The sequence below is a fragment of the Amphibalanus amphitrite genome, unplaced genomic scaffold (genome assembly GCF_019059575.1).
Source record: "Amphibalanus amphitrite isolate SeventyFive unplaced genomic scaffold, NRLGWU_Aamphi_draft 000546F_arrow, whole genome shotgun sequence".
In the NCBI taxonomy this organism is placed as follows: Eukaryota; Metazoa; Arthropoda; class Thecostraca; order Balanomorpha; family Balanidae; genus Amphibalanus; species Amphibalanus amphitrite.
In genome coordinates this window covers 356673-371868 of record NW_024882040.1, presented here as the reverse complement: position 1 = coordinate 371868, position 15196 = coordinate 356673, and positions in this window count along the sequence as shown.

The window sequence follows — 15196 nt, the reverse complement described above, 5'->3', positions numbered from 1 at the left end:
AATGAATTAGTGAATGTGGAATAGTTCTGAAAGTTATAGTTCTGAAAGTTTGGTAAGATTGGGCACTGGAACCGCTTATTCCATTCAATCCTGCCATCTGACGATGGTCGTGCTGATTACTAGTTCCGGCGCTAGTTACTGCTCCAGTTTTGCACCCGGCACAGACTCAGGCGGCACCGTGGCTCGACCAGGGAGGGTCGGACCGAGCCGACTGCCTGGGGCGCGGTTAGATCGGACGTCCTGCTGGGGAAGGGGACGGGAGTGAGAGGGAGGGGAAGAGGTGGTCACGTGGTCCGTCCAAGCTCGCAGACGACCTGTCCCGCGCCCAGCCATGTTCCGTGATCCAAAATGGCACTAGAGAGCTGTGGAATGTCTGGAGGAGACGCTTCGAAAGCGAACTTCAGCAGCACTAATTTAACATATTCTGTGGAGATAAATGAATTATACATAATACACGGTTTCCCAGGGACGTATCCAAGGGGGGGGGCGACGGGGGCGGTCGCCCCCCCCCCCTGGGCCCTGCCGGGCCCCAAAAGCGGGCCCGGTAGGGCCCGCTAGGCAGCCCGTGAGCGGGCCCGAAGGGCCCGCTTTTGGGCCAAACCAGGGACAGTTTTGGGCCGGCAGGGCCAAAAAGTGGAAGGGCCTGTTCAGAAGAATTTGTTCGAGCCTTCAGGCTTGAGGAAGGGCTCCTATGGCCCTGCCGCCTGCCGGGCCCCAAACGGGTCCCTTACCGGGCGCGAAGGTCCCGCTTTTGAGCTAATTGGCCCTCGAGAGGTTATGAAAAGGGGATCCGAAAACTCCTCTTCCAGGCCCAGTCACAGGGACTGTCCGGGCCCTAGAAGTGGAAGGGCCCGCTGGGAAAGTCTTGCCCAGGCTTTCGGGTCCAAAAAGGGCCCCATGAGGCCTTGCCGGTGCTCCCTGGCCGGGCCCCAAAAGCGGATCGGGTCAAACCCATGACAATCTGGGGCCCGGGAGGTCTCCGAAAGCGGAAGGGCCCGCTTAGAAGGCCTTGGACCAGGCTTTTGAGCTTGAGTAATGGGTCCTCGGCCTCGACAATGTATCAAGAAAGCGGGCCCAGATATTCACTTCCGGCTCAGTCTCAGGAACAGCTTGTCCTGGCCGGGCCCCAGAAACGGAAGGGCCCGCTGAGAAGGCCTTGCTCAGGCCATCGGGCCCGAGGAACAGGCAACAGCCGATGATGGGCCCCTGTCGACTGACCTCGTGGGGATGCTCCGGTTTACAGTTCTCCAAAGAAAATGAGCTCCAACAATACATAACTAAACTAAGCTAAACTACTATTTATTATAAGCAAGCATTCTGTACAGAAGGTATCATTTCCAATTCGCATGTTTTTTTTTTACCTTGTTTCTTCCTTCATTTGAAGCGCATTTGGCAGCTTTTTAATGCATGCTTCTGCAACGTGCAGACGAATGTGACGAAAACTTAACAAACATCCGGAACGTTTGTGAACGGCAAATGGCCTTACCTTCAGTGCCTGGTTGTAATCCCCCACCCCCCCCCCCACCCCCACCCGCACGTCTGCCTGTCTCGCCCCTCTTGGGCTGTGTGTGTCGTGAGCGGGGTCGTTACGTGCGATTTGTGGCCCCCGCCCTACCCCATCCGGGCTAACCCGTGCCCGGCCCCCCAGCATCTGCTGTGCGGGGAGCATTCATTCTGGCCAGGGTTCATAATGTCCAGGGTACGTTATGCCCAGTGTCGAAATGGCCAGTGCCTTAAATGGGCCAGAGTTCATAATGTCCAGGGATTGCATGGTCCAAATGCGGCCAACTGGCTGCAGATAGGGTATATTCAAAGAGGCCAGGGTTCATAATGTCCAGGGCACGATGTGTCCAGTGTTCGAAATGGCCAGGGTTCATAATGTCCAGGGCACGATGTGTCCAGTGTTCAAAATGGCCAGAGTTCATAATGTCCAGGGCACGATGTGTCCAGTGTTCAAAATGGCCAGTGCCTTGAATGGGCCAGAGTTCATAGTGTCCAGGGATTACATAGTCACTGAAAGTGACGTCATTATGTAAAAAAACACGGAACCAGCTCAATGCGAAGCAGTGCAGTGCCGAAGGCAATGCCTTAGGAGAGATTACAGGCAATAGTAAATCAAATATTTTTAGGTTAAGTGGTTATGTATCTGGCTTCAGGCCGAAGGCCTGAAGCCTGATGCATAACCACTTAACCTAAAAATATTTGATTTACTATTGCTTGCAATCTATTCATGCGAGAAATTATTTCCTTATCCCCGGTAGGCAAACATCATTACCTTAGGTTAGGTTAGGTTAGGTTAGGTTAGGTTATTTTAGGTTAGGTTAGGATAGGTTAGGTTTGGTTGGGTTGGGTGGACTATGTAATCCCTGGACACTATGAACTCTGGCCCATTCAAGGCACTGGCCATTTTGAACACTGGACATATCGTGCCCTGGACATTATGAACCCTGGCCATTTCGAACACTGGACACATCGTGCCCTGGACATTATGAACCCTGGCCATTTCGAGCACTGGACACATCGTGCCCTGGACATTATGAACCCTGGCCTCTTTGAATTTACCCTATCTGCAGCCAGTTGGCCACATTTGGACCATGTAATCCCTGGACAATATGAACACTGGCCAATTCAAGGCACTGGCCATTTCGAGCACTGGACACATCATGCCCTGGACATTATGAACCCTGGCCTAAATAATACGCACCCCTGCTGTGCAGTGGGCGGGCCGGGCCGCCATATGGGGGCCGCCGGCCCGTCCCGCGAACCGCCGCGCCGGTGGCCCGCGGGACTGGCCGGCGCGCGGTGGTCAGGGGGCGCCGCTTCGCGTAGATAGCCGCACTGAGGTGCGAGGTGGCGCGGGCGGGGGCCAGCGACTCCGTCCGGTGAGTCCGAGTCCGTGCATCGTCCACGGCAAGTGGTGTGACTGTTGGTTTGGTAACGTGTGGTTGCTTGGTCGCTTGTTGCTTGGTCTGTGACGCTGTTATTTACCGAGCATGTATGTGCCTTTTGTTCAACCGGAAATGCCATTGGTGGTAAAATGTGAGATGAGACTGATAGGAGGCAAAGAGGTGTCAATTAGGATCGATCACAAGTGTACATTATCAGGGGTGTAATTTTCCCAAAATGATTGTGGGTGCCCAGCTGTAGGGGCGCCAGGCCGCTTAGGGGACGTAGGGGCGCCAGAAGGTTACAAGAGCGCCGAGAGATCATGACAAGGGCGCCATTCTCCCAGAAGGGCGTCAAGTGATTAAAAATGCTATATTATCCAGGGGCGCAGAGAGGTCAGAAGGGCGCCGCACCGTCAGTAATGCTAAGTTGGTGGGGACGTAGGGGCGCCAGACGGTTACGAGGGCGCCGTGAGATCATGCAAAGGGCATGGTCTCACGGTCTCTCATAAAATAGGGCATGGTCTCTCATAAAATTCTCCTAGAAGGGCGCCGAGTGATTGAAAACGCTATGTGGTCCATGGGCGCTGAGAGGCCAGAAGGGTGTCGAACAGTCAGTAGTGCTAAGTTGGCGGGGACATAGGGGCGCCAGACGGTTACGAGGGCGCCGTGAGACCATGAAAAGGGGCGCCATTCTCATAGAAAGGCGCCGAGTGATTGAAAACGCTATGTGGTCCAGGGGCGCTGAGAGGCCAGAAGGGTGTCGAACAGTCAGTAGTGCTAAGTTGGCGGGGACATAGGGGCGCCAGACGGTTACGAGGGCGCCGTGAGACCATGAAAAGGGGCGCCATTCTCATAGAAAGGCGCCGAGTGATTGAAAACGCTATGTGGTCCAGGGGCGCTGAGAGGCCAGAAGGGCGCCGAACAGTCGAGGGATGCACGGTGGACAGAGACATAAGGGCGCGAGACGGTCAGGAGGGCGCCGTTAGACCATGAGAAGGGTGCAGTGCTGTCAAAAGGGCGCCATTCTCCCAGAAGGGCGCCGAGTGATTAAAAACGCTATATTATCCAGGAACGCGAGGCGGTCAGGAGGACGCCGTTAGAGCATGCGAAGGGCGCCGTGCTCTCGAAAGGGCGCTTGTGACATAAGACTTGTGGGTGCATTTTCATCATTGTGGGGGCATATTTCAGGATTGTGGGTGCATCTGCCCCCACAAAGAGATATAAAATTACACCCTTGTACATAATCATGCTTGCTGAAGGCTGATGCTGCTTCCAATGTCATGAATAAACGCAACCGGTGAAAAAGTCAGTGGGGTGTAAAGAGGTAATATTGGCACGAGTCACGATTAATAACTAACTGTTCATTATGTTCAGAACGTCGAACTTCAACGGAAGTGAGCTGCAAAAACGAACTTCAACGGAAGTTAACTGCAAACATTTTATCAAGGTGAAAAAACGCAAGACAATGCATTTTCATTTACAACAGGTCGAATTCTATCGTAAATTTACTGTTTTTCGGCATTCTCGATTTTTTTCACACCAGGATAGGCAGTCGCTGTGGGGCCCCTTCTCAGCTGTCGCCCCCCCCCCCCCCTGAGCGAAATCCTGGATACGTGCCTGCGGTTTCCCATGCATAAATGGTTTTAACGCACGAGATGAGTGATTATAGCACGAGTGTGTTAACCCTCGCCCGCACATGGGGGGGTTGCCACCCCCCCCCCCAGTAGTCTTTCTGCTCTGCACTATCATTTTTAGAGCTAGAAGGCTGATTTTTCGTATAGCTGCTCCTCTATCCTTTCTTGATGTCCACTGAAAATTTCAAGTTTCTGTGATTTTTGGTTTCGGAGATATGACCTTGTTTTTCAGGTCATGTCATGACCCAAATGGCCAATTCTCAACATCTTGCGTTTGCCATGGGCCTTGTGAGCTGTTGACACCTTGATTTCGGCCTTTTTTGCCAGTCGTACCTCCCACCTATCATGGAACATGTTGTTTCCTGAATTGGGGTATTTCCTGAATAGCAAAAAAACGAGCGCCGCTAAATTTTTAGTACATTCCCGGGCATCAATTTGACACCTTCAAACAATGTTTTAAGTCATAGGTCACCTTAAATCAGGAGTTATTGAGGTCAAACGGAGGTCATGTTCGAGCAAAAATGAGCAAAAAAATATGACATTTTGAAACACTCACAAAATCCACAGTTAACAAGCAGTTTCAAAGTTCTTTAGGTGGCCGTGTAGAGAAAAAACGGCGCTACAAACAGCTATCTTGTATTTTCAAAATTTTAGGATTTTGACACCAAAAAATAAAAAACTTGATTTTTTAGAAAACCTATGAAAATGTAATTTCGAAAAAAAAAAACAGAATATACCTATATGATAGTCCCTGCGCTCTTCTATCTACATACCAAATTTCAGATCGATACCTCCTTTTTGGCCAAGTTATAGCGGAAAAACTTCAAAATTGATCAGGTCAAATTTTTGGACTCAATTTTTAGCAATTCAAGATCACGTAGCGCAAACAAAGACTACCATTAGACTCCCCGTGATGAGCTGCACCGAATTAATACCCATTTTATGCAAAAACATCAGCTTTGGAATTTGACCTTATTTGACCTAACCTTTGACCTGACATTTATCAGAACATAACTTAATCTGGCCCCAAAGGCTGCCTGACCCACATAATCGCATTTGTCATGTAAAATGGACCATAAAACATGCATCACATGATATTTTCATAATGTGAACCTCAAAGACCTGAGTTCTGTGACCTGACCTGGTATCAGTGACCTCAAATAGAAAAATAGTGTTTGGCGAACAATTCCCCATCGATGATTTTCAATGACATGCATTTAACTTGATTTTATTTGAAACACTCTTCTTGAAACGCCTGTAAACGGTGAAAATTCGACATTTGACCTGACCTGTGACGTCATCGGTTTGACCGAGGTCAATGAAATTTAGTCACAAGGTAGTTCCCCATTGGGGCTATCCAACACCGTTTGCTGCTTGTCGCTATGTTGCTTGGTTCTCGAGATCTTAGGGGGGGGGGGCACCAACGGGGCGCGCTGCTCGGCAGACCCCAACGGGGCCCGGTTAATTAAGCCGCGCATGACTACAGTGCCACCTCCCGTTTTTCGGCAACATCTTCCAAACCGTCTAACGTGTCGACACGAAACTTTCGGTACCTTCAGCAGCATCAATTTTACACTTTGACTCTAAATTTCAGCCTTTTAGCTTCCATAGGTCTGCAAAAAATGACGTCAGAATGACGTCATGTTGACCAATTTCAATGCAAAACACTGAAATGCGGCAATCGCTCTCAAGAGCTCCGTTTTTAGGCTAGATCTAATTTCCTTGCACGAGTAGACCCAGACTAAACATGGCTATCACACTGTTATCTCGGTTTTCCTAATTGTGAAATTTTTGAAAATGGTAACGTATCGGAGCTCGCGACGATCACGGTACATTAGACGGTCGCGAGGGCTGGACGACAAGCAGCGACATCTACATCCATGCAAGTTTTAGGTCCGTAGGAGGAAGATAGATTTGACCGGCCAGGGTTAACCCAAGCATGACTGGGAGAGGGGGCCCCCCGTTCTTCCGTGATATCTTCAAAACCGCTAACCCGATCGGGGCGGGCGCGGCGTGGAGCCGGCAGTTAACCACGAGTGACTAAGGTGAGCGCACGTTACAGTATCGACCCGAAACTTTCAGTACCCTCGGCTACATCAATTGGACACCTAGTGTCAAAAATGAAATTTCGTAGCTACCATAGGTCGGCCGGAAATGACATCAGAGTGATGTTATTTTCGGCCGATTTCGCTGCAAAACATGGGTTTACGGCAATCGCTCCAAGAGCTCAGTTTGTAAGCAAGAACCGATTTTTTGCATGAGATGACACAAAATACAGCAGGGTACATTAAGATTTCCGAAATGTTTTTTGAAATCAATTTAGTCTCAAATATGAAATACAGAAAATATTACATTTTATGTTACACTTACAGGTCCCCTACCTATAACTTGAATTAATACATACTTTACGGTGCGTTCACTGGAGATTAGCCGTGCATTAATGCGAAGGTAGCCGTGCACCAATTTAAATTGGTGCACGCGCGTGCAGTGATGAATTTCTCGACTATATAGGTATTTGTAAATGGCCCAGAGTGTATAAAGCATATTGATGCACGAGTCAGGCTAATCTAAGCACGAGCATGCACAAATAGACGAGCGCAGAGAGTCTATTTGTGCACGAGTGCTTAACCCTCGCCCGTATTGGTGTTTTTCCAGCCGCGTACGTATACGGGGGGCGGGGGGGGGGTCCGTTGGACCCCCCCCCTTGCCGTTTCGCCCCTGATCGCGCTAGAGCTTCGCGGAAAAAAACGAGCGTGTTGCCCGTGACGAGAGGAAGCCGATGATACCCAATTTTAAGGTCCTAGGTCATCGGTTGACCTTCCAGGTCAGGTCAATGACCCAAAAGTCGGGAAAATCAGGACCTGTTAGAAAGTCGTAAAGCGTGGCTGCTATGGGGTTTTTCGGGGTGCTGATCACGAATGTCATGTTAGTTTTGATCACAGATGATGTCTTCATGCATTTAGGCCAGGTCGGGTCAGGTCAGGTCAGGTCAACCAGTGAGGGTATTCGTAGTAGGTGACAACCGCCTCTGACAGCCTCGTAGCATGTTACGAAGGTGCCAAAACTACTTCGTAAATGTTCATATGGTTGCTAAATTCGAATTCAGCTACAAAAACTGGTCTAGAAACATGTAAAACTCGAAAAAGTGAACCGAGGTCATCAAAGGTTAACCCGCGCCCTGCTGGGGGGGGGGGGGGGTGTTTGAACACCCCCCTTGTGGTTTTTCGCGAATACGCCGCCGTTTTTGGTACACCTTATCATACATCAATTCTACACATGTTGTGAAAATTTCAGACCAAGGTCATTCAAGGTCAGGTCACCAGGTCACTTGAAGTGACCTCACCTCATAACAAGTTTCAATGTCTGTCAAAGCTACACCGAGTGACCGATCGCTTTGAAACTTTCAGCGATTGCTAAGAGCAATAGCATGTACAAAATGTATTTCTCAGAATTTTGATATCGATGACCTAAGGTCAGGTCAATTTTGCGACCTCCACATTATACCTAAGTCAATGGGAGAAAATTGAAATGCGCCTCTTTTTGACAAAGGACATTATAAACACTCCCAAACACTGAATTACAAGTGGTTTAGACACACTGAACATGAAAATGGTGTCCGTGACCCCTGTTTATGCCCTGAGGTCATCTTAGGTCACGAATGGTATCTAACAGTTTTTTGCAAATACCTTTTGATAGAGGCATGCTAGAGCGATGAAAACGCCTTAGATGTGTTCAGCTCGACGATACAGATCGACTGATATGCAACATGACCCTTCCCGGTCAGGTCATGACCTTGACCTGAGGTCAAATTTTCAAGTTGACCTTTCAAGGTCAAATTATAGTTCATTCGACGCGTCTTGACGAGAGGAACACGATGCCGGTAAAAGTAAGCTCGTACAAGGCTTGGGTCAAAAGTTATTGCAGATAAACTGTTTCCGAACAAATCGGCTATTTTTGCAGTTTTTGCCCCCTGCAGGCAAAACCGTTGACGTTAGGTCAAATCTGAGTGAATAACTCAGAAAGGGCGTTAATAGGGCTATCGAATGCGCTTTTCTGCGGCGCTGTAGCTCTATTGGTTCCCGAGTTATGCGTTGGCTTCTTGGAAATTGTCGACATTCGACCTGGAAATCGGCGAAATTTTGCCTTCAATGACCTCTGGTCGAACGCCGCCTTCGGCGTATCGCTACGTGGCCCAGGAGCCGAGTTAGAAGGGGGGGGGGGTGTTTGAACACCCCCCCCCCAGCAGGGCGTGGAAATCCAGGACCCCCAGCCGGGCGCGGGTTAATGACCTGACCTGACCTTCCGGTGACCTTGACACCCACCCTAATGCATGGGAGCAACATCATATCCCATGTTTGAACGCTGAAAACCACGAAAAGACTGCAAACGCGCGGCTAATGCGAGCCGACATACGCCGAATCGCGATTCCGGCCAAACATGGTCTCGAAAAGTAGGTCACAGGTCAAAGGTCATTAGGGTCAGAGTCATGAAAATTTCAGGGTAGATGTAAAATTGATTAACGCGAGGGTACTGAAAGTTTTGTCGCGATCGGCCGCTTTTTACGCGAGTTATTTGCGAAAAACCGAGGGGGGTCCGTCCCCCCCCATACGGGCGAGGGTTAAATTAGCCGACGAGTGCATCAGTGTGCTTTATACACTCTGGGCCATTTACAAAAAAAAAACCATTAGTAGGGGAAGGAGGGTGAATTGCGCCACCTTAAGGAAAAACGCTAATTGCAAGAAAACCGCTGGAGATATAAGCATGCACTGGTAACCATTTCAAAGAGCCGAGCTCATTGGCTACGATTGAAGAGCCTCCCGATCAATTAATAATGTTTCGTTTGCTTCTGACAGCTGCTTTTTCAGAAACATGCAAAAGGGCGCATTTGCCAACAACTGCTGTAAATTGCGCCAGGGGGATGGCGCAATTAGAGCCCAATTGCGACCTATATTTTACATGGCTAAGTGAATGAGACGGAATGCATACACCCCGGCAGTCTAATGTCATTGCGGCTTACTTAAACATTTATAATGTTATTCAGGCTGGATGAGTAATAAATGTAGATATAAATCGCGATGTCTTTTGCCCAGGTAGATAACTTTACATGTGTCCGTACGCTTGTAAAAGTGCAACGAAAACGTTTACTGTAACCGACTAGATATATGTGAACGTATGCGCCTATACAGTTAAATTTTCAATCGGCTCTCTCAAAATTAATAATTTTATAGTTTTGACAACTTAATGACATCAGTTTTTACTTTTTCATCATAGCTGTCACTTCTCACGCCTGAGTCCATGTTGAAAATGTCGTATTTTGTCAATTACACCACAAGTCGTAGCCTAAATGGCAGCTGCATTATAAGTTTGACGATAGAGATAATTTGCGGACTGACGACAGCGGGCTGCTCCCTTGCCTGACATAAAACTCCTTCTTTATTGCAATCAGTTAATGATGCATTCATACTGTCGTGATACAATGGCTATACCATTATTCTATTTGCGCCCCCCTGGCGCAATTGCCATGGGCGCAATTAAAATTGAGGTACTTTTTGATAAAAGCATAGAAGTTATCATAAAGATGTTGCAGGAAGTTTACGGTTTCAGTGAAATACAATGAAAAAAGGATTTTTCTTTCTAAATATCACTCTGAAAATCACACAAATATCGTAAATTTTTATAGCCAACGATTCAAAATACTGCAAAAAAAGTTAAGAAAACGCCATAACATCTTTGATGGCGTAATGAGCCTTGCTGATTGGCTTCATCGGAGTGTTTGGGCCATAAAATGAACAATCCAGTGGTGAAAATAATGTTTTCGAACACAAAATTCTAAACATGCTATTGAATCCGTGGGAATGTTGGTGGGCGCAATTGGTTAGGAGGGCGCAATACACCCACTTTCCCCTATATATACCATCCGGTGCATTCTATCGTGCTTTCTCATGTGTTTAGAAGGGCTCATTTTTGGGAGTGGGAAGAAAAAGGGGCATGGAGATTTGTGGGGGACTGTAAAATATACAGTAGGGTAAGGTGCCTAATTAGCGACCCTTTCCGATTTGCGACCTACCTCCCTACAGAAAAACTGGCAGGAGAAAACGGGGTAAAAACATCGTCAAAAATTCAGCCATACTTTGGTTATCAAATTAAATTATTTTCCGGTCGTCGATGTTTCTGGTGGGACGTTTCAGGTGAGTTTAAATAAAAATGACGAGTTTCTTATCCAAAACGTGTGTGTTTGAGCCCTCTCTGATGAAAAGCGATGCACATTAGGATGATGCACCTTTTTTATTCTGAATCGACATTCCTTTTTTAATTGATTGCCGTTTTCCCATAGTGAATCGCTCAACTGTGCACAGCATGGCGGTTAAAAATGTGTCGCAACTCATATTTCCTATTTGCGCCTGACATGGTCGCAAATAGCTCAAGAAGGGAAAGAAAGGGGAAAAGAGGGAAATGAAAATGAGGTGTTGCTGAAGCTTGCAATGTGTGGCAGGGGATGCCAAATGTCGTCACCGACTGCAGGGGTGCCGAATTGAGCGCGGACCTCGAATATTATACAAGATTTGGGTTTCCGCCTTCTTTTCGCCTTCGGTGCATCACGTGATCAGTTTTTACTTACGTAAATGTGTTGGATAAACGTTCCTGTTCGAGTGATTGAGTGCTTTGCGTATAGGTTACCTTTTTGAGATCATATTTCATCTTTTCAGGCGTCGCATTTTTTGCCATTTTTAAGATGGGGAAACCCATAGACTTATTAGCGACCCTCCCCGGTCGCTAATCGGGAAGAGTTCCCTATTAGCGTTTTTTGCAATGGTTTGCCAAAATGCTCACTACAAATAAGTTAGTGAATATTGGGGCAGAAAATGACTATATTTTAATAGAAAAATGAGCGATCTCTTCTCTCCGAAAATCAAGCCAGTAACACAGTGGCACCCACAGAGCGTGAGCGATGACGGTTCAAATTAAGGGGGTCGCTAATTAGGCACCTTACCCTAGGGGAGAGAGGTCATATTGCGCCATGTTCTTAACCCGCGCCCTGATGGGGGGGCCATTTTGGCCCCCCCTGTGGTTTTTCTTAAATAGCGAGAGCGGCGCTGCCGCCGCCAAATTTTGGGTACCTTACCGGGCATCAATTTGACACCTTCACACAAAATTTCAAGTCACAGGTCACCTCAGGTCAGGAGTTATTGAGGTCAAACTGAGGTCATGTTCGAGTAAAAATGAGCAAAAAACATGACATCTTGAAACGCTCACCAATTCTACAGTTACCAAGCAATTTTAAAGTTCTTTGTGTGGTTGTGTAGAGAAAAGACGGCGCTACAAAACTGCTATCTCGGATTTTCGAAATTTTGAGATTTTGACCCCCAAAAATCCAAAAAAAATGATTTTTTTTAGAAAAACTCAAAAAAATTCCAAAAAAAAATTCGAATTTCGAAAAAAAACGGAATTTATGTGATAGTCCCTGCGCACTTCGATATACATACCAAATTTCAGATCGATACCTCTTTTTTTGGCCAAGTTATAGCGAAAAACTGTTAAAAATTGATGACGTCAAATTTTTGAACCCAATTTTTAGCAATTCTAGACCTTGTAGCGCAAAACGAAGACCACCATTGAACTCCTCGTAACAGCTGCATCGAATCGATACCCATTTTATGCAAAAATATCAACTGTGAAATTTGACCTAATTTGACGTGACCTTGACCTGACCTTGACCTGACCTTGACCAAAACGTGACCTAAGCTGGCCCAAAAGTCTGTCTGACCCACATAATCGCATTTGTCATGTAAAATGGACCATAAAACATGTATCACACAACACTTTCATATTGTGACCCCCCCCCAGTGACCTGACCTGGTATCAGTGACCTCAAATAGCAAAATATGTGTTTGAAGAACATTTCCCCATCGATGATTTTCAATGAAATGCATTTTACTCGATTTTACAACGCATTTCTTGAAATGCCTGTAAACGGTGAAAATTCGACCTTTGACCTGACCTGTGACGTCATCGGTTTGACCGAGGTCAATGAAATTGGGTCACAAGGTAGTTCCCTGTTGGGGCTATCCAACGCCGTTTACCGCTTGTCGCTATGTTGCGTGGTTCTCGAGATCTTAGGGGGGGGGGCCAAAATGCCCCCCCCCCATCAGACCGCGTTGCTCGGCAGACCCCATCAGGGCGCGGGTTAAATGCGCCACACCTTCCTCCTGTCCAAAATTCGATTCGAATGAATGCTCGAATGTGTGCATTTACTTTACCACCAATAACTCGCTCTTATTCCGGTCAACGGGGGCAGGTGAGGTGTCTCAGCTTTCTCGCAGACCATTTTTTGTGATTTCCTCTATTTTCTTACGCGAAACAGTCTATTTCGACCTTTGCTAGTGTCATGGTTTATCTTAGAGATAGTGATTCAACTAATAATCATTGTTAATTGCTCGTTTAATGGTAGTTTTGAAAGTTTATCACCACCATGGCTTCGCTGTCCTCGCCATATTTGAAGCTCATGAAAAATGTGTTCCATTCGTAATTGCGCCCACCCTATTTGCGCCCTATTCTTCAACCCAGAGAAACAGCATCTGGTGGTTGGGACACATTTCATTGAACACTTTGATTATTAGAGCGCTCACCTTACCATTACCTTAGCCTTCACAGCATAAATGGTTAATGGGCTGACACGTTCAAATAGGCTACTTAGTTAGGTGGCAAACCGTTGTTTTTAATAGGGCGCTTTTACATGAGAGGCATGGGCGCTTTTTGATGGGGTAGTCCGTAAATGCGCCCTTTGCAGGTGTGTCGGAAAACTTTTCTCTTGTTAATTTTTATGGGTGTGATACAAATTAGGAGTTGTAATTTGATGCCAAAATAACTGAGGTACAATTTGAGATATCATCAAGCATGACAGCTGGTCAACTTTAGCCGCAATAGGCCGATATCCTTAAAGGGACTATCCCACCTTTAACATGGGGTTTGAGTTGAGATAGCCAAGTTTGCGGCGAGGTTCAGAAACCACTATCTATCTAGGTTGCAACCCCCGCGGCCTCTTGGTGTTGAAGAAATTCGTTCCCTTCATTTGAAAATGGGCCTTGCGCAAGGCCCTATCTTCAACATGGAGCGACCGTTAGTGTGACGTCACCTCGTTGCGTCATTCTGATTTAAATGGGTTTGTTCGTTGAAAAATCGCTTAAAACTTGGTCTGAACTTGGTTGTGGTGCCTACCTACAGAGTAAAAAGAATCAGCTTTATGACAGTAATGTGGCCTGGAGAAGGAGGTAATTTTGGGCTGTGACGTCACATATTTGAAAGTTTGTGTTTGGAATATGGGAAGCCTAAGATGTTTAATGAAAAATAAATGCCAGAACCGTGTTCCTGGTCATCCAATCTATACAGTCGGGCACAATTTAACTGGTTTTAACAACATTTTAGAAGGTGGGATAGTTCCTTTAAGGTGGCGCAATATGACCTCTCTCCCCTAGGTATACCCGCGAGCATATCACTTGTTGTCGAACTTGCTCCAATAGGTTTGAGCCTACCCACGCTGTCGCCTGATTTATCTGCCCTTGTTCTGCCTCTTTCTCTATTTCGCTTAGCATAGGGGAAGCCGGGGGAAGCCCGGGCGCGGGGGAAGCCCGGCCACCCCGTTTCCGGCTAAATTATTCACAATAAAATGCGCAACTGTTTGTCCTTTCAGCATGGCAGCTAAGATAACGCCAGCAAAAAAGTTAAGGCTGACAAAAATTGCATATTGTTGAAGTTATAGCACAAAAATGATATTTTAAGGGTTTTTAGCTAAAAAGTGAGATATCTTGCACTGTTAATGTTATACCATACAGTACTAATATTTATACGAATGTTATGTAAGGACCGTTTAAGTGTTTGTAGTGAGGGGTGACGAGGCAGGCTGGCTTAAGTATGACATTTTTTTCGAATATCGCTGTTCTAAAATAAAAATTAGCACATTGGGGTAACCCCGGGCGAGTGGCCAAGCTTACCCCCAACCGAGAGCAATGCCACTAAACCACTGTTTTCCATGAGATAATAGGTACTGAGCAGGTTTGGTTTACACCTAGATCAAAGATAAATTTCGAAAATAAACATGTTATCATAGACAAAGCCAGTCATGTCACTTAAGGTCAACTAGGGTCAAACTACGTTTTTGCAGATAACGCGACAGGCAATGAAGCTAGAGCTTCAAAAATGGTGTCGTTGTGTTTTTCTTCATCAGCCGAGTCGAATGATATGCAATATGATGCATTAAGGTAAAAAGAAAAATAAATTTTAAGGAATTTTGAAATACACATTTTTTGTCAATTTTGCATCATGATTTTTCATCGACCTGTACTGTATATGTAGTAGACGCTAGCTAAAATACCAGTAGTGGCATAAACTCTAAGATGTCCAGAGCTAATCAATACCTTAATATTTCACTTTCCGTTAATATTTGGAAAACACATAATGGTTTCATCAACTCGTTGTAAAGCGCTGGGGAGGTGGCCGGCGTTACCCCTATGCCGGGCTTACCCCAGAAAAATCAACACTTTTTTAAAACTCGATTTTCTCAACCTTATACTTATTCCACGAAACCGAATTTTTGGGAAAACACGGCCAATGAACTTAGCTAGCTAGCAGGATATCAACATTTTATACAGCACGTATGGTATGTAATAAAAATGAAAA